This window comes from Rhinolophus hipposideros (genome assembly GCF_964194185.1).
Source record: "Rhinolophus hipposideros genome assembly, chromosome: 6".
Lineage (NCBI taxonomy): Eukaryota > Metazoa > Chordata > Mammalia > Chiroptera > Rhinolophidae > Rhinolophus > Rhinolophus hipposideros.
Window position 1 is genome coordinate 34681489 of NC_138052.1, and position 21212 is coordinate 34702700.

Below are 21212 nucleotides of genomic sequence, written 5' to 3' on the forward strand. Positions count from 1 at the left end.
GCTTACTACTACTAATAATAAACAGCATATATTGAATGTGTGCTACAGACGACTTATTTGGTGTAAGCGTTGCGTGCCTTTGAGCTGGCTCCGAATCACAACAACCGTATAAATGAATGAGGGATGTACACAATGTCCTACCCTCAACAGCTCTGCTCAGCTCCTGCAAACTTATGCCTATGGCTTCTTTTATGGGGACAAATCATTTTGTATTTTGTCTCCCTCTTTTGCTGCTGTCTTTTATTTTCCCATCATTATTGTCTTTTTCAAAGAACCCTCTTTACTTTTAGATTAATTGGTTTAAATCTGTAATTTTAAAGCTCTGATACAAATAGAAAGGTATTGCTGATAGTACAGAAACATTTGTAATTTGAAATTGTTAAGAGGACTCATTTATTTGATACTCTTTTGTTTCGACGGAACTGTCTTTTATTTTGATAAAGTGGGTTTCATTGGCAATATGTTACTTTTAAGTGTTAAATATGTCATCACAACACATGGTGAATACATGTAATAAATGCTTTAATGTTGCACACCAACAACAATAACATCTTTTTAATCTTTAGATCTAAAAGTAAGAGATTATTTAGGAAGGAATCATATTCAATAATCATGTGCAATACATATCTTCCAATTAAACATGTTAGTGGAAGGAAAATACTCTTTAATATTCTATATTGTCAAATGTTTTGTTTCTTGATTCCCTTTCTAGCAACAACAATTTAAGAAGAAGGTAAATAAACAAACAAAAAAAAAAACAGACGAAGTAGAATTGCTTTGGTTTGAGTGGATTAAAGTGATGAGAGCTCCACCTACTTAGTAATACGTAAAGTGGGCCTGAGGCACCTCTGAGCTGGGTGCAATGCAGTTCCATTTTGAAGATGATCATTTAATAACACAAATCAATCATTTTCTAACATTACTCTAACAGATCATTAGTTGCTTTTATACATCACACTAATAGCATTAATGCCTGATCTCATCTCCATATTTTCATTCATTAACATTAAATCATTTTTACTCTTTAATGAGCAGAATACACTGCTTTAATAAGGGGACACTGATATTTTATTACTGCATAATATATACATGTAATTAATTATGTTTTATGTACAAAATAGCAACCAGAAATAAAGTACACTAAACACAGCCTAACAGGACACATTTTAATGTTATGATTAGAAAAAATAAATAGTGGCACACAAGTGCCCCAAAAATATAATAGTGGCATACAGAAACTTTCAATTTCTGTATGTATATATCACTGTGTATGATGCCAAAGGATGAATATCTTGGGGTTTCACCAAACCCAAATAATCTTTTAAGAGTTTTTTTTTTTTTTTATGCTACCAGCATAAACATTTTTTAAGAACCTTTATTACCTATTTAATCAAATTCTAATTGCTTTCTTATCTCAACATATATTCTACCTTGAAATTCTCTCTTCCTCCAAATATGTTTTCCTTTCAAAATTATATCATACGTATAGACTTCTAATGTCAGAGAAAAATACGGGAAGCCAGATAATATTTTGTTGGTTATATAATATGTTGTTCACAGGTAAATGCAAACATTTATTTATACCTTTATGTTGAGCGTTTACCCATTGATCTCAATAGTGTTAAGTATTTGCCCTTTGGAGATGGATGTTCTCAACATTGCAATTATTTCAAGAATATTATGAGGGGTATTTTGAAATAAAAACATTTGCAAAATGTTTACAGCTGAGGTTTATAAAAACATCTAAGTTTTTATGAATTCCCTCTTCTTCAACAGTGTAAAAAATTTTAATGAATATAAATTAATGGTCATTAATTATAAACGTATTATAAATATCAAGCATAACAAAAAAAACCAAACAGCATAGCACAACAAACACTGTGGTTGGCTTATAGCCTTCCAGATTATTTTGAAAGTTGCATATGTACATTTCCTATTATTACAAAGAAAATTTATATTCTTAAGCATTTTGTTATAGCCTGTTTTTTCCATTAACTGCACATCATGGTTTTCAGTATCATTAAGTTTGTTTAATGTCACAATATTTCAGAGTTTGGATACATTTATATCATCATTCCTTATTGAATATATGCTTTTCTATTACATAATGCTGCAATTAACTTTGGATAATGTTATGTAAAAAACATTAATTATTTCCTTGGGATAAATTCCTATATAAGGCATTGCAGAAAAGAAAACCATGAATATTTTAAAACTTTCCATGCATTTTGCCGTGTTGAAAACTTGTGATCATTTTCATAGCCATTAATCCTGGAAAAAAATGTACTAGCACTAATCTACACCCTAAAACAAGTATTGACAGATTTTTAAATGGCATTTAACCAACCTATTTGTTTTATTAACATGCAATAAATTACTGGATGGATACATTGTTTTCATGCCTTTATTGGCATTTGTGTTCCTTCCTTTCTGTATCAAACCGTTTTCCTTATGTTGTTTATTTAACATAGAATTTCCTAATATACCAGTAATAAACCTTAATTTTTATTGTGTATTATTATTTTATAAAGTCTGGTTTTTATTTGCTAAAGTTTATTGAATTAAGAAACTATTTAGTTGAAGAGATTAAAAAGCATGGTAATTATCTGTTACTTGAGAGTGTGGAATATTTAATTTTGTACCTCTTTAGATGTTATTGACAAATTTAATTATTTTATATGTCTATTTTTCTGCAGCTTCTTGAGAAAATATTGAAAATTTATGTCTTTCTATAAAATTCTTATATCTATTGAAATTATTGTTTTTCATATAAAGATATATTTAATTTTAAATTTAATTTTATATTGTCATTTCTCCTTTTTAAAAATTGTTGGGGTAACTGCTGCTTTTCCTACTGATTTCTTATTTCTATTAAAATTAGATTTAGAAATAATTATCCTACTTTTCAATTTTTAATATTCTTTCATTCTCCCATATATTCTGTTAGGTTTGATTTCTGTTTATGTGAATAATTTGAATCAGTATATTTATTAATATAAAATTAGAAACATATATAGTATTATCTTTAAATTCTTTACATTATTTTTCTTTGTTACAATTTTATGTTATTCTTTATTATGGTATAATTGGAAAACATAAACTATATTTATATGGTTTTCATTATCATCTATATATAGTTTTTATTTGTCATATGTAGTACAATATGATTTTCTTAAGGTATACAACACGTTGATTTAATATACATATGCATAGTGAAATGATTACAGCAATCAAGATAACACATCCATCACTTCATATGGATACCATTGTTTTTGTGTGTGGCAAGGACATTTAGGACCTACACTCTAAACGAATTTCAAGTATAAAACACAATATTATCAACTGTAATTGTCATGCTGTACATTAGCTCCCCAGCTATTAATCAGTTATAAGTGAAAGTTTGTAACGTTTGACCAACATCTCCCCATTTCCACTGGCCCGCAACCCCTAGAAACCACCTTTCTATTATCTGCACTAATAGTTCAACTTTTTTAGATTTTATGTTTTTTAGATCTTCATTGAAAGTGAGATCACATAGTTTTATCTTTCTGAGAGGCCCATATAATTTTAGATACACAAGCTTAGAAATCATCAAGACCAACCCTACAACTTTGTAAACGAGTACATAGAGACTCAAATAACTTTGATATCTGCTCAAAATATAAAGGTAATAACTGAGGAAAGCTGTTAATATCCAGCTGTCTTTGTACTTAGATTTCTTAAAACATTAACATTTAGCTAAACATCAAAATCATTGCTGGTGTTACTTTTTAAATATTATCATTAGATTAAAAAAAGTCATTCATTCTTAAATATATTGTGAAATTTATGGAATCATCAATTAACCAGTTTAACGATTTAACCTTAAATATAATAGTGTAAAGTGGCATTTGAGTCATGGATTTAGACTTTGGAGATATAACAGTAATTTATTTCCATTCTATTTTCATCTCCTATGTTAAAAATGAGTTTCCTTTACTTTTTGTAAGACAGAGAGTACAAATTTACATTCTTCATCATTACTGGTGATCAAAGTTAAAAGAGTTTCTAGCTCACAGCTAAACTCAGATCTGCCATGGATATGAAATGTATGCTTAAATGATGGTATGGTGTTTCTTTTACGATACAGTTTTCACATCGTCTGATGATACTGTCAAAAATCCTGAAACAGCATAATTAAAACTGCCAGATCAATATAGGAGAATTTAACAAGATTTTATTGTGCGTTTAAAAATAATCTGGGAACTGAGAGGTTTCAGATCCAAAACTGATGTGAAGCTCAGGGGCAATGACCTTACAGGATGGCTTATGAAGTGAGGAAGTAAGGACGTTGTTGAACTTTTAAATGATTGGTTATTACAAAGGGAGATTCCAGGTGGCAAGGAATAGGGTCAAAATGATTGTCTCCTACCATTTTAGGAGGACTTAAATGTCTTTTATGATTATCAGAGGCATTTACAAGAAATAATGTAAGTTAAGTTTCACTTAAGTTCATGAAATAAGCTAGATTTAGTTATGCTACATGGCATAAACAGTTTTGTCTGTTCAGGTAATTTTCAAGTCTGGTCTCCAATTTGTATTTAATTTGAACAATACTGACAATTGAAATGTAATTATTAATAATCATGAAAAAATTACAAGATGCTGAGCCTATTATATTTCCTGGTTTTAATCAGGTACTTTGACCAATGAAGTGTTTCAGCATTGCTAACTTTATTTCCAGGAATTTGATAAATATGTAAGCTGGGGGTCTGTTAAGAAACTTGGCAATTAACTGTTGTATACTATGGCAGTAGTTGTTACATTTACTTGAAAAAGCTTCCCACAATTTACAAATGTCCCAAGAAATCTTTCCAAGTACAATGGATTAATTTCATATTTTCAAAATGATTATGATATGTTGCATTATGGAAATAAAATCATTTAGTTTGTTTTCAAATTCAATTTTCAAATATTTATTGTGGGAATACGTCTATCACCTTGAAGGGAATTCTGTAATGCAATGTTACTAAAGAAACAATAATGATTATTTATAAAATACGTAAAATATACTAAATACTTACAAAAAAAGCAAGTCCCAGTTTCTTCTAACAGGTGATTCAATGGTATTAGTCAACAGAGTGCAGTTACATGTACTAAGTAAGAACAAGGATGTTATTGTATTGCCAAATAAATTATTTGAGTTCTCTGAATCAAATAATTGCTTCAAACGAATATCTAAAAAACACAACTTAGTATGAGGACTGACAATTGAGTTTGTGAACTTGTTGCAATGATATTGCTAATCTTTTTTTTTTTATATCAGAGGGATTACTCAGTATGAATTTGTACCAACTGGACAGTTAACTAGGTTTACTATTTGGAAGGGCTGAAAAGGTTGCATGAAAAAGTCAGACCACCTGAACTTTGTGCCAACAATTTATGGCATTTGCATCACGACAATGCACCAGCTCACACGGCACTGTCTGTGAGGGAGTTTTTAGCCAGTAAACAAATAACTGTATTGGAACACCCTCCCTACTCACCCGATCTGGCCCCCAATGACTTCTTTCTTTACTCGAAGATAAAGGAAATATTGAAAAGAATATATTTTGATGACATTCAGAACATCAAGGGTAATATGACAACGGCTCTGAAGCCAATTTCAGAAAAAGAGTTCCAAAAGTGCTTTGAAGGGTGGACTAGGCACTGGTGTTTGTGCTGTCTTCCCAAGGGTGGTACTTCAAATGTGACCATAGTAATATTCAGCAATGATGTATGCAGCACTTTTTCTAGGATGAGTTCATGAACATATTTGTCGGACTTAATCTCTTCCTGCAAATAGCTTTTTTGCAACTACTAGAAATATATCAAATTTAATGTAAAAACAAATAGTTAAAAATAACAAAATTCAAATAAATACATTGTTATATGACAAGTTGTGCTTTGAAAACCAAATTGTTATCCCCACCAATTATGATACTCACTGCTGGAGAGTGTGCTCACACCAACATGTGCTGCATAAAAATTCAATTTTGCTATTGCTTAAAACTAATTTCAACCACTTAGGGGTCATGAAGCAGACTTGGAAAAACAAAATAGGAAGAGTCATAATTTCAATACGTATAAAGAAGGGAATTTTGCTATTATAAGGAGAACTGAAGGAGGAGCAGTAATACCACAATGAGATTTGGTGTTATATTGATTTTCTGCAACTGACTAGACTTAACAATAGGGATATATGTCTCAAGTCTAATGAGTAATTTAATAAAATGCTTGTCATTCATATCAGTACAAGTACAAAATATTAAAACAATTAGCAAACTGACAAATTGTAAATATATTTACTGTCTAATTCTTAGGGATAATTTTAAAATAAACATTTTTGTTATAAAAGCTTCAAATCAGTATATTGAAATAATAAAAGTTTAGATTGAAAATGTATTTAATTACTGGCATAAATTAAGTAATAGGTAAATCAAGAATGGATATTAACCAAAGCACATGGACATAAATGAATGTAGAAATTTATTTCAACTTTAAATTTGAATTGTGTCTGTAAATTCTAGCTATGTTTTAATTATGATTTATAAAGAAAATTAGGAAATTGTATGAAAATAGAAAACAGCAGAAATAGCTATAATTCTATAGCAGAATAGCTATAATTCTATAAAGAAAATTAGAAAATTGTATGAAAATAGAAAACAGCAGAAATAGCTATAATTCTATCTTCTCTTTTGACGTAATGAAAATTCTCTAGTTAAAAACAATTAAATTCTGAAAGATGGTTGATAACATGATATCTTCATAAACACAAAGAACTATATAGCAATATCTAACATAGTCTGGATGTCCAAATTGAGTAGATTTTGTCTATTTTTTTTCCTTAGTTGAAAGTTGGTAGAGAACCTTGAGTATGTAAAGGAAGATATAGTAAGTCATTCTTTGTACTTCCAGTCTCACAATTTTAAGATGATTATAATATATTAATTAAAAATGTGATACTTATTTATATTTATATATTTACATATGCAAACATATGTTAAAAAGTATATTTAAATATATAAATATATGAGTGAATTTTACAATATTGAAAACATTGTAAAACAATGTTTGAAAAACATTGAAAAAAATTTTAAAGCAGATTAGTTATCAAGTAATATTAACTGCTATTTTTCAACTATAATATTTTCTTTAATTTTTACTCTATTATTTATAAATCTTATTTGTAATGAGAAAGAATTTCCAAATTACTTCTGAGGCATACTTTTAAATGGTATAAATATCAGCTGTTACCTTTAAAAGCCTAGGCATGAAAAGTTATTCATAAAAATCAATGTCAGTTAAATTTATGCAAATTAATTATTTTAAAGAAAATTAAATGAGAACTTCAGAAGCTCCATAATCTACATCTGAATTATCCATGTTACTCCAGAGCTTCTAAGAAATTCTGTTTCTTAGAAATTCTATTCTGTTTACCAAGTCCTCTATTTTTCAGGTCACTTTCTTTTTATATCTTGAAAGACTCTAGTCTGTTTCTTTTTTTAATTGATTCATTGTGTTTAAAAAACATTAGAATGTTATTTGAGTTAGTGCTCTTTTATCTCCTAACCTGGAAGATATTCAGTGAGTCTTAATTGCTGGCTAGATGATTATCTGGCCAGCACACAATCTAATTAAGAATTAGATATACCTTAATTTGCTACAAGAGGAAAAAATAAATTTTACTTAATATGCGTTAAAGTGCTTCCAGATTACTTCAGTGTAAGATTTGTTTTTCTTGCATTTGGAGGTGTGAACCATAGGCCACTGACTTATGTCTTTTAAACCTGTTATCAAAGCTAACAATATTTACCTATCAAAATTATTGCCAAATATAGAGACATGTATGTGAAACTTCTTTGTCAATATCTATGTCCCATACCAAAGTAAATATTCTTAAAATATAAATAAGGTGAAATTAGATATCTGTGTCCCAATTTAAAGAAATGCAATGCATAAAACTCCATAACATATAAAATATATAGTAGCAATCAAATTTAATAGGCATGGCACTTTCATTTTTTAAACATAGTTCATATTGTGAGAGCAATAGGACAAGTATTTTTGTTTCATTCATTAAATTTTTACATCACAGCTGCAGAAGAGACATCTCAAAAAGATTAAGCTATTTATCAAAGGTCAGAAGCATAGTAAGTACAAGGGTTAGAACTATGATCTAGGTATTAATAGCATATCAAAATTTCCTTTTATTTCACAAAGATAATTTACATGTTTGTGTACAGGGTGACATTTAAATGAGTCAAATAAGGTTAGAGTTTATACAAAAGTATTGTTATTCTACTTTCTTCTTTTAAACCCCAAGCTACTTAAAAAAAAGTAAAGAAAGTTTCATATCTAAGGATAAAAATAAATAAACCATAACTTCAAAGCACAAACAATGAGATATGTCTACAAAACACTATAAAATGTATACACACAAGAGGAAAGAAAACTAGAAGCAATTCATGGCTCCCCTATCTCTGAAAGCAGCCCAGGAATCAAAGTCACATTTTCGATATTGTCTTTAGAATGATGGTATTGAAGAACATGGGGTAAAGAAACCAAGGGAAGAGTGACAATGTTCCCAAAGTTCCCTATTTCATTATGCAGAAAAGAAGAGAGAGTTGAAAAAGGAAACATGATATAACCTGCATATTCTGAAATTTAGCCTCCTAATCTAGAATATGCTAAAAACTTAGGAAAGATGGAGAGATGCTATGAATGGAACAGAAGGAAAGGGAAAGGTCTGGCAAAGCATAGGTGTACAGAACATATTAGCAAAGAAAAGAGACACATTTAAGAATAAGTTAAAAAAAAATGTTAAAACAATAAGCAGAGCCTGGCTGAAAATAGGAAAGCCACAAAAAAGATAGGTGAAATACCAGAAGTAATTCCCATTGCTACTGAGAACAATGTGGCAGGAGAAAAGATTTCTGCTGTCACTGAAGAAGCACAAATTATTCAAGGCCTACAAAATTCGACATTTAGGCAAGCGAGGCACCACATTTTCTGAAGGGGGCACTACAAATGTGTTTTTCCTCCCATTGTCAGAGGTACACAGGCTTCAGCCGCACCAAGAGCAGCTTCATTCAAACAGTTTAGAATGATTATCTGGCTGAAACAAATGCAGGGACACAGCAGAAAAAAAGACATAGCAATCCATGGAAGTCAGGAAGCCCAAAGCACAGATATCAAAAAGAAAATGCACATATTTAATGTGTAACAAGGAGATGAAAATTAACCTCAAGTGATGCCTGGGCAATGTTGCCCAGCATATAAAATACGAATACTTCCGTACAAAATTCATGGTACATTCCTTAGCTAAGTAGGGACACTGTACGTATAGGTGGATTTTTTTTTTCATATATGGAAATTATGGTGGCATTATTAACCCCAAATTTGTCAGATTTCCAAGAAAACTAAATAGAAAATTTCTCTTTTTCTCTCATGCTGTCTTTCTCTGCTTTCTGTTTTAAGATGCCTCTGAGTCTCTGCTTTTGTCTTAGAAAACAATAAAATGGGCATGGATTGTAATAAAAAAATCAGTGCTGGGTTCTGGGAGCATACTTTGGCTTTTAATAACTGCTTTATGTTCTGGGACATATCTGTATTTTCTCAATTTCATGTGTTAATGCTGTGTTAGTGTTATAAGTGGGACATTTGAGAAATTTGGGGTTGATTTCATTCAACCTCAAAGGACCTAAAGAAATTACACTTATTTTGGTAGAAGGCAGCTAAAAGCAATACTCTCTTTTTATTCTGGTTTGTAATGGCTAATTATTATTTACCACATACCAGGAACTTTGTGGGCACCTAATATACATTGCCCTTTTGTTTCTGAAAACAACTAATTTGCTAAGTATGATTATTCCCTTTGTGGAGACAGAGAAACTAGTGCTCAAAAATTTAGGCATCTTTCTCTACATAAAAAAGAAGGCTAAACAAGTATGTCTAAACTAGATTGAATTTTTGCTGCAAAGCTACTTTCTCATGATTTGGTTAAAATTTTCCTATAAATCTGTGTATTTGCGAAGGCTATGTATTAATCAAAAGTGAAAGTGCGGCATGGTCAGTCATTAAATAAATACTATAAATAGTACTATAGGATTGTCAGCTTCACTCAGGAAGAAAAAGATTCTTATTTAGTTACATGAAATTCACAAGAAACTAAAGAAATATTAATATTATTCTACCCAAACTATACATTTAAAATTATAGGTGACTTCCTAAAGAATAAAGGAGAGAGCGTCATTTTGCAGTCTCTAATGCATTTTCATGAATGTGTTTGGTGCATAAAAATATATCCAGTGTTTTAAGAAAAGTAATATAGAATAAAAATAAAATTCATGCTCCAGGTAATTTAAGTATTATCTGAATATTTATTTTTATGTGTAATTTTCTTTTGATTAATTTGATATCAGATACAGATATTTTTGCTTATATCATTGTACCTATGAAGGATTATTTTTTTTACTCAAAGATTAAACAAAAACTACACAACCATTAATCCGTGCTGTACCTCTTTATTTATTAATATTTTAAAGTGCTTAACATGCCTCAACTTAAAACTTTCTGGTATATTTATGAATGAATATCTGTTGTGCATTTTAATTATATATTATATATATATATATATATATATATATATATTTAATTTTAGCAGCATTGTAAGTTTTAGCACAATATATGCTTTATAAATGATCCATCTCAGAAAACGAGGCTCTTCTCTACATGAATCACAATATGAGGCAAATATTTGCACACATTCTTCATACTATGAAAACTGTGAGAACTGAAATCAGAGACCTCATATAAAAACTGGGCAGTAGGAAGGATTTTTAAAAGACAGCTAACAGCTCCCTACTTCATTTTCAACAGATAATGGATTTAATGTCCCACAGTGTTACAGGTTAGGTATGTTGCTTTCTTTCACTTTTTTTGAGTTGTTATTCATCAACTCAGAAATATTTTCTGAATGCCTACCATGGGAAGACGTAACTATGTGAGCTGCTGCAAAACCTATTAAGCAAAAACAGAGTCCATCCGGACTCCCACGGCATTTAATGTCCTGGGGACACTGGTGAATATGACAGACTTTGTCTTTATATTCAAGAATTATATAGTCTTGTATGTGATAAAGATGAAGACAAGTCATTAAAAATCTTGCAATTAGCAGTTGTGAAAACAGTACTGAAGTATAGAGAGATCCTAACACATTACAGTGACGTCTCTTCTAAAATGGGCTTCTTTGAGAAGGTGAAACGTGAATTGAGATCTGAAGGATGACTAACAATCGTTAATTGGAATTGGGAGTAGTCAGCCTTGAAGAACAAAAAGCTTGTATAAAAGCACAGGGCAGAAAGAAAACATATTTGCTTGAAATTGTAATCAGAAGGTGTTGAGAAGACATGAGCTTGACCCTGAAGCTCCTCACAAAAGTTAACTTCATTAAGGAAGCATTAAAGAGTTTTAAGGATGACAATTAAAGTATGTATTTTAATTAAAAATAAAATAAAATATGTATGGAAAATAAAAGATCTACATATGGAAAATAAATTGGGCTATCGGAAGTATACTAAGAGTAACGGGAAAAAACTGAGTAAGGGACCTATGTAATAAACAGGTAAGAGATACTAATGTTTTATTACAGAATCAAATGGTGGTAATGAAGGAAACAATAATAAATTTAAAGATACTTAAGGAAAAATAAAAAGACTGGCTAGAAGTTGTTGGTTGATACAGCACCATAAGGACTGAAGACGGAAATCATTTGTGCCTTTTCCGTATTCTGAAACAAGAAATTAACCAATGCTCAACTTTTTCTAACCTTCCAGCTCTCACCTGCTGAACACTTTTGCAGCATCTGAGAACTAGGTAAAAGTTTCGTAAAATATGGAGTATGTGGGACTTGTACAAGTCAGAAGAAATTTGAGTCACTACTGAATTCAGTCTTCTCATTAACACAAAGTTCTGTTTTCTGGCTAAGAACCATCTCATATTACATATTTTAATCTTTCTCCATTTCTGTCCAAATACATAGACTATGGCTTTCCTTCTGGGCTAATCTAACAAAAAATAGGAGTTATCACTTCAGGAGAGATTTTCCATACACACAAGTAGAGAACAATAGATCACATGCTGAGTCATTAGTTAATCCTTCACACAAACTCAGTGACTCATTTCTGCAGATAAGCCTCAAAGTAGTACACCCAGACTTCAAAATTGCACCACAGTAAAATGATATATCACCACGACATAAATACAGAGAGTTCCTAATGAATAACTGTTCTTACCATGACCTACAAAGTTCTACTTTTCTGATATCTACCCACTTCAGTGAGCATTTCCTGCTGATTCTTGAAGACATCAAATTTGTGCCTGACTTAGTATCCCTGCACCAGCTTTTGTCTCTGCTGCAAGTGCTTCTGCCAGATATTCTATCACTTCTCTCCTTGCTTCATTCAATTTTCTGCTCAAAATTCTCTCTTCATGTCTCTGATGATACTATCATTATTGCCTGTTATCACCCAATATATCCTTCTGTTGCTTATTCTTTATTCACGATATTAATCAGTACCTAATATATTTTGTATTTAAAAAAATATGTACTTGCTTACTATGGTAGGCTTAATAATACTACCCTTCCAGCCTCTCAAGATGTCCATGACCTACTCTCCAGAACCTATTACATTACATCATATAAACTAAATAAAAGTTTACAACATTAAATTAAGGATTTTGTTGTGACTGAGGGTTATCCAGGATCATCAAGGTGTGCCTAATATAGTATAATCATGATGGTCCTTATAAAATGCAGGCGGGAGAGTTAGAGAAATAGAGAATGTAATAATGGAAGCAAGGGGTTGGAGTAATGCAAGGAAGACTTCGTAAGCTGAGGAATGCTAGCAGGCTATAGAAGCTGAAAAAGGCAAGAAAATAGATTCTTCTCTGAAGTTTCCAGAAGGAACAATTCTACCTTGATTTTTAGACTTCTGACTTCCAGAACTATAAGAAATAAACTTGTTTTGTTTTAAGTCACTAAATTTGTGGCGCTTATGTTATAAAAACCATAAGAAACTCATATAATTTCTTTCTACTTCCTCCACCAGAATATAAACTTGAGGAAATTAGGGACATACTCTTGTTTCACACTATGTGTTTATGTATAGAACATTGGGTGCTCAAGGTAGGTAATTAATAACCATTTCAAAATAAGTAAATTGTGTTAGGAATTAAAATTCATAAATACACAGTCTAATATACACAAGAAATGTCCACACATACATGTACACCACAAATACTACAAACACAAACACATTCATATATCTGAAAAATATTATATTACTCTTGGCTAATTAATTATATACCTATGTATACCTACACATACCTATATATAATTATATATCTATATATAACACAAACACCACAAACACAAACACACTTATATAGCTGAAAAATATTACACTATGCTTGGTTAGTTAAATTTATACCTACATATACAATTCAAGAAGAGTTGCTTAACCCTCTTTTAGTTCTCCCAAACGTACAAAGAATATAGTCAAGGTAAGAAATGTTAATTTAAGTATAATAACCATACCCCATTGGATGGTGCAATGTTAATGAAAGAAATTAACCTTCTCTATTGACATCTGGTGTGTCATGTTGCAAAGCATTTGAAATGAAGGTTACATGGCTATTATACAGTTTAGAGTGTGTATTATTTTCTGAATCAAAAAAGAAAGAAAGAAAAGCCCTTTGCACCGCAGCTGGCTTTTCAGCAGTAGGTTATTCAGCAATAGCAAGGATTTGACTTTTAGGGAGAAAAAGTGAATAAACATGATTCAGTGCTGATCAGGAAAACACATTATCTCATTATTACTGAATTTAGAGGATAATGTTTCTGCCCTTTAGGTGAGAAGAGTTATCAATGAAGCCATCCAGTAGCTCAGCAAACTACTAGAGACAGCTCTGGCAGCCACCACCATGGTGTCCTGGCAATCCTGGATGTTTCATTCAGCCAGAAATCTTATAATAGTCTTACTTTAGACTTAAGTGTGAGATGATGATGCATGATTTGTTTGGCATTAAAATAAAAAAGCCATTATCAAGTGTAATTCAGATTCTTATGTCACTAAATGGTTTTATCTTCCTAGTTACACACTAGCTCCCTTTGTGCCCTTGTCATCTGAAGAGGATAATCTTCAGTTTCTTCCTTTGCCAAATAAATACCTTACCTACACTGATGATGCGATTCCCTAGTTCTCCAATGTATTCAGCTATTAAAATAGAATAGCGAATGCTGGAAATTTACATAGAAGCCGATCAGCAGTGTTCATTTTTAGAACATCTAGGATTCCAAATAGAGATGCTGGGGAGCTGCAATCTGCGATTTTTATGTTTGAAAGAAAGGCCTATTCATTCAACGAGTGGGGATAAGAAATCACAGAGCAATCATTTTCTTTAAATTTTCTGGTCAATATAAAACTGTCATGTGTGCTTCATTTTGTGGAAAATAAAACATTCATGAACAATTAAAATTCCTTTGTTTATGTATTTTGTTATAACATTTTAAGCAAAGCTGGTACAAATAAAACTCAGAACATTTTAAACATTTAAGATGTATCAAATTACAATTTATCCAGATAATATTGCCAAGAAACCTGAATTGTAGTATCGTTAATAAGGATTTGGGGAAACATGGCATAACAATTGGATCTGGAGCTCAGTTTAACATTTGGCTTGATTTATTCAATGTTGCTTCTAAAATTGAAACCTATCTCAACTCAGAAACTATCATATAACAGCCAAATTACTTGTAACTCTATAAGTTACTATATTTGTATTCAGTTCTAGTTATCTCTTTAGAATTAAATACTACGTTTAAATTCTCAAGTAGTATTTTTCCAAACTCAATTTAAATATACACTTAATATTTAAAGTTATTTTGATTTTGTGTTTCCTAATTTATTTTTCAGAAAGTACTAGCTGTTTATATATTAATTTACCTTTGAATAAATACATTTAAGAACATTTAACATAATTTAAATATGTAGGTCGATAGCCATTACAATTTATAGCTTAATAATCTGATAAAGAGTAATGTTAGCAGGAAAGGTGGAAGAAGAAACCGAAAATTCTCTTTCAAAAAATCAATGAGGACAATGGCAAAATAACAGGTGTGCCAAAAAAAAAAAAATGTATACACATGACTTGTATTCATCTTTTGTTATTGGTACATATTGAGTATTACAACTTTAATACAGGTTTTTTCCTGTCTTAAAATGTGTATAATTTTCTTTGGCATCCTCTGAAATTCAAAAACAACTTTTTTTAGAAGTTTGGAATAGAACCAAAGGCTTGAAACAAACTAGAGAACATTTATTTAGGGGGAAAAAAAGGTGAATCTTAGTTAAGAACAATGAGATCTGTGGTGTTTTAACTTACCCTATTCCCATCATCCTATCTCCAGCTCCATAATAGCCTCAAAAAATAATAGCTCCCCTATCACAGTGAAAACCAATAGTATATCAGCCACTTGCGGTGGCTGAACAGAGTAGAAGCTCACCCCAAACCCTATTCTCAGATAACTGTGCTTAATTTACCTGTCTGTTAGTTTCCTAAAAAATCCCACTTGTAAGGTTTGTCTTTATTTGATCTGACTCAGAGCTTGCCAAGTGCAAACTATGAGCTGACCAAGTGCAAACTCTGAGCAAACTGAAAAAAAGCTTTTTCCCTGGAGCTGTTATTAGCAACAATAGTTTAACATCACAACTCCAGGAGGCAGCAATATGATTATGGCAAATAATAAGGTTATGAAAATACTTAAAAGGAAAATCTGGAGAATATGATGACCATACAGGGTTTTGAAAAATCCGGACTTATTCTTGGGAATCCAGAAGCCCACCTACATGCATAGAGCTGTGTATGAACATGGCTGTCAGATGTTCACAAAAGACTGGAGAAGGCTCTAAGCTCTCACTTCTGACTGACCACTATAAATGAGAAAGGAAGGCTCAGACATAGTTGTGAAGTGTGTGCCTCAGCATTGAAGGCATGCCCCAATATACACATAGAGCCTCTCAGCAAAGATTGGAACACTTACTGATTCCAGGAATTTAAGAATATCTTGTCCAATCATTAGCTGACCACTAAGCAGACAGACCACAGACCTCAGCACCACAGATAACAAACTATATGGGCTTTATAGAATTTGTTCAATAAATTCATTAAACAAACAGCTAAGCAAACAGTAGCAGGAAAAACAATGATTAAGAGCAACGGCAACAAAAAAAACCCTCTATAATGGAAGGCAATGTAGTTCCTCGAGTCACCACATTATAGTATTAAAAATGGCTAGTTTCTAACCAAAAATGTTATGACATGTGCAAAAAAAAGCAAAATATAAGACCCATAAAAAATTAGTCAACTATACTTTCCATGAGGAAACTGCATTTATTGGACTTTAAATCTACTATTTTAAATATGTTTGAACAACTAAAAAAACTATATCTAAAGAACGAAAGAAAATATGATAAATTGGCCCATGAAATAGAAAACAATCAATAAAAAGTAATTGGTAATAATAAACTGCAAGTAATAAGTACAAAACTGAAATGAAAAAAATCACTACAAGTGTTCAACAACAGTTTGATCTGGCATAAAGAAGAATTAGCAAACTTGGAGTTAGATCTATTGAGATGATTCAGTCTGAGAAACAAAAAGAATCTAGACAAACAAACAGAACCTCAGAGACGTGTGGCATAACCTAAAGTACATCAACATATTCATAATGTGATTACCAGAAAGAGAGATGAGAAAGAGACAGAAAGAATATCAGGAAAAATAATGTTAAAAAAATAGTAAAAATTGATGAAAAATATTAATCTTCACATACAAGAAACTCAGCCAACTTAAAGTAGGATAAACTCAAAGATATCCATAACCAGAAACATCAGAATCAAACAGTTGAAAGCTAAAGCAAAAAGAGTCTTTTAAGCAGTAAGAGAAAAATAACTCATTATGTACATGATGTCCACTTGATATTTATAGTTAATTTCTCATTAGAAATCATGGAGTTTTGAAGACATGGGGATGATGCATTCAATTTGCTGAAAGAAAAACACTGTCAACCAAGAATTCTATATACAGCATAGCCTATTTTCAAAAACAGAAGTGGTACTAAGATATTCTGAGGAAATTCCTCATTAGCAAACCTGGCCTACAAGCAATATTATATAAGTTCTTCAGTTGGAAATGAAAGGACATTAGATTCAACCTGAAGAAATAAAAAATACCAGTAAAGATAATAACATAAGTAAATATAAAAAACGACAAAAATAAATGTAAATACATTTCTTGTCTGTAACACTTTTATTTTCCTATCTGATTTAAAGATAATTGTACTAACTGTATAAAAGAATAATTATAAATCTGTCTTGATGGGTATACAATGTATAAAGATTGACAATAGCTTAAAGGAAGGAAAGGGAATACAGCTATATAGGAGTAAATTTAATGTAAACTATTTCAATGAATTTATATTAATCTGAACTAGATTGTTATAAATTAACATGTAATTTGTAAAACTTAAGTTAGCCAGAAGAAAATAACTAAATGTTGTAGTAAAAGAAATGACAATGGAATTAAGATGGTACACTTAGAAATATCTGTTTAATACAAAGAAAAGTAGTATGGAAAAATAGGAAAACCAAACACTTAAGACAAATAGAAAAGAAGTGGCAAAATGTCAGAAAAAAATCCTGATTTATCAGTACTTACATTACATGTAAATAGATGAAGCACTTTAATCAAAAGGCAGAGATCTGCTAAATTGATAAGTAATATGATCAAATTTTATGCTGGCTATAGGAGACATACTTAAGATTAAAATTCAAAAAGAGTTTGAAAGTAAAAGAATGTAAAAACACATACTACACCAGTAATAACTAAAAAACGTGCTGGAGTCGATATGCTAATATCAGGCAAAATAAATCTTAATACAAAAAATGATCCTAGAGACACAAACAGTTTATAATGATAAAAGGGTCAACATATCATGATTATATAATTATAGACACATATTCACCTAACAATATAACCCAAAAATATATGAAGCAAATATGGACAGACTTGAAGAAAGACATAGTTCAAAAATAATAGTTGAAGACTTCAATATCCTTAATAATGAATTTAGAAACTAGGGAGGAGATAAACAACAATAAGAACTCAACAATACTTTAGAACAGTAATACCTAACAGATAGTTAAAGAACATACCACTCAACACAACACTATATATACGTACACACACACACACACACACACACACACACACACACACACACACACACATATATTCTTCTGAAGTTTTCATGGAACCTTATTAGGACAGACCATATATTATGTCATAAAAGAAGTCTTTATAACTTGTAACACATGGAAATCATACAAAATATCTTTTCCAACCACAATGGAATGAAATTAGAAATCAATAACAGAAGGAAATTTAGAAAATTCACAAATATTCACAAATATTAAACATGTTCCTAATCTATTGATTGGTCGAATATATTTTGAAATTAACTGAATAAAAACACAACATACCACATCTTATAAAATGCTGCTAAAGTAGTGCTCAATAGGAAATCTATAGATGTATATGTTCGTATTTAAATACAGGAAGGTTTGCAAATTAATAACATATCCTTCCATTTTAAGACACTAGAATTAAAAGAGCAAGCTAAATAAAACTAGATAATAGTAAGGCAGTAATGAAGATTAGAGTGAAACAGAGATGGAAAAATAATACAGAAAACCAGCAAAGAAAATGGAATAAAATTGAGAGTCCAGAAATAAACTGAAACATCTATGGTCAACTGATTTTTGAAAAGGATGCCAAGACCATTGAATGATAATATATAATAGTCTCTTTAATAAGTTGTATGGAGACAAGTAGATATCTACATGCAAAAGATTGAAGATGGACTGCTACCTCACATTATACACAAAAATTAACTCAAAATGTATCTAAGAACTAAATGTAAGAGCTAAAACTATAGCACTCCTAGAAGGAAACAGGGATAAATTCATGTCATCGGATTAGGCAAAATTGCTTAAATATAATATCAAAAACAAAAAAATAAAAATAAAATGCCTATTCCTCAATAAATTAAATATAGAATTGCCATATGAATTACCCAAATCTATCCCTAGGTATATAGATATACTTAACAGAATTACGAACATAGGTCTACACATAAAAACATAGGTCTACACAGAAAAACAGTACATATTTTAATTTCCGTAGTATCAGTATTTATAGTAGCCAAAAAGTGGAAAAATCCAAATGTTCATCAACTGATGAATGAAGAAATAGACAGGGGTATATCTATGCAATGGAATATTATTCAGCCATAAAAACAAATGAACTATTAGTACATGCTACAACATGTTTGAACTTTGGAAAATGTATGTTTATTGAAAGAAATCAGGCACATGTGTGCACACACACGCACACACACACACACACATAAATTCTATGATTCTATTTATAAAATGTGCAGAATACACAAATCCATAGAGACAGAAAGTAATGGTTGCCAGGAGATAGGGAAAGGAGGAATTTGTCCTGACTGCTAATAAGTAGAGAATTTCTTTTGGGATTGATGAAAATATTCTGTAATTGCATGTGATGCTAGCTATACAATATTGTGAATACACTAAAAAACACTAAACTTTACATTAGAAGGTTGAATTTTATAACATGAATTCTGCCTAAATTCAAAATTTTAAAAATTGAGAAATTGCTGACTGTGATTAAATCTTATAAGAATTGCATGCACCTTCATGCTATCAGTCATTCATTACAAGTCAATTATTTTTGTTTTCCATTTCTTTATTATTTTACAACACTAAAATTTATTTTCAAAATTAAATAAACAAAAACAGAATTTAAGCTCAAAATTACTTCTATTAACACAAAGAAAACAAACCCAATGCAATGCCTCATCAAGATTTTATTTGCCTTTAGAGATGCCACATAGTATATTAGAAAGAGAATATTTTGTAACTAGATAAAACTTGTTTGGAATTATGTTGGACACATGGGCAAGTCATTTGACACTACTGTTTTCCAATTTCAATACTTGTAAAATTTCAATCCATATTACTTTGCAGAGTTAAATATGGGGACAATACATTTAATAAACAGCATATTAAGTGATATAGAGGAGGTTAAAAATTAGTTGATTTTATCATTACTATTAATATTACTTATTATTTTAGTTTTATTAAAATATTTTAATAAACATGTTTAACTAGTTAAGTCTTTCCTTGGTGGGTTAGATATCATATTATTTGATCTTAAAAATTTATGTTTGATTAGTTCTATTAACACAGTTGTTTAATACTTGTAATGAAGAGGAAATATGTGATGTTTTCAGTTTCATTCTCACAAAATAAAAAGGAGTGAAATACAAAGCAATAACAATTGATCTACTTCATATTTTAACAGAAAAAAAAACATGCTAAAAACAAAAGTGGCTTGGGGCTCTAGCTACTTCTTTTTTAATACCATATTCATATCCAATAACACCATGTCACTTTTCTATCTGTGAGTTTACAGAAGTGCAAAATCATAATAGGTATTTGGTCCCCCACATTAGAAGTAGGCATTTGGCACTCTACAATAGCTGTTGAAAGGTTTATCTATATGACAATATCTACACAGTAGCTTCCATTTTTATGAGCTGAGATTTTTTTTCATATATTAATATTTTCCCCAAATAGATTATTCAATAAATAGAGAACTTAAAAATCGTAATAATGAACTTCCTTCTGATTAAATAGCCTTAGTTGTACTGAGAGTACATGGAAGCTGATTTAAGGTATCACTGATAATCTATAGATTTTCATATGACATCTGAGGTAGTTTGTGGGTACATGCAGTATCAGAACTGGGAGATCATAGGAACTAAATGGTCCATATAGAGAACGTAGGCAGTTGATGAATCTAAAAAAATTGTATGCAAAATGTGGGCTTGAGCATTTTTTAAAGAGACAGTTTGTTTGTGCGTGTAACCAGACAGTTAAAAATTTGACACAATCTGTTTAATCTCCACATTAATGGCACGTACTTCCTGAGTCTACAATAGAGTTTACAATAGATATTCATGACTATGTTTACATATATAT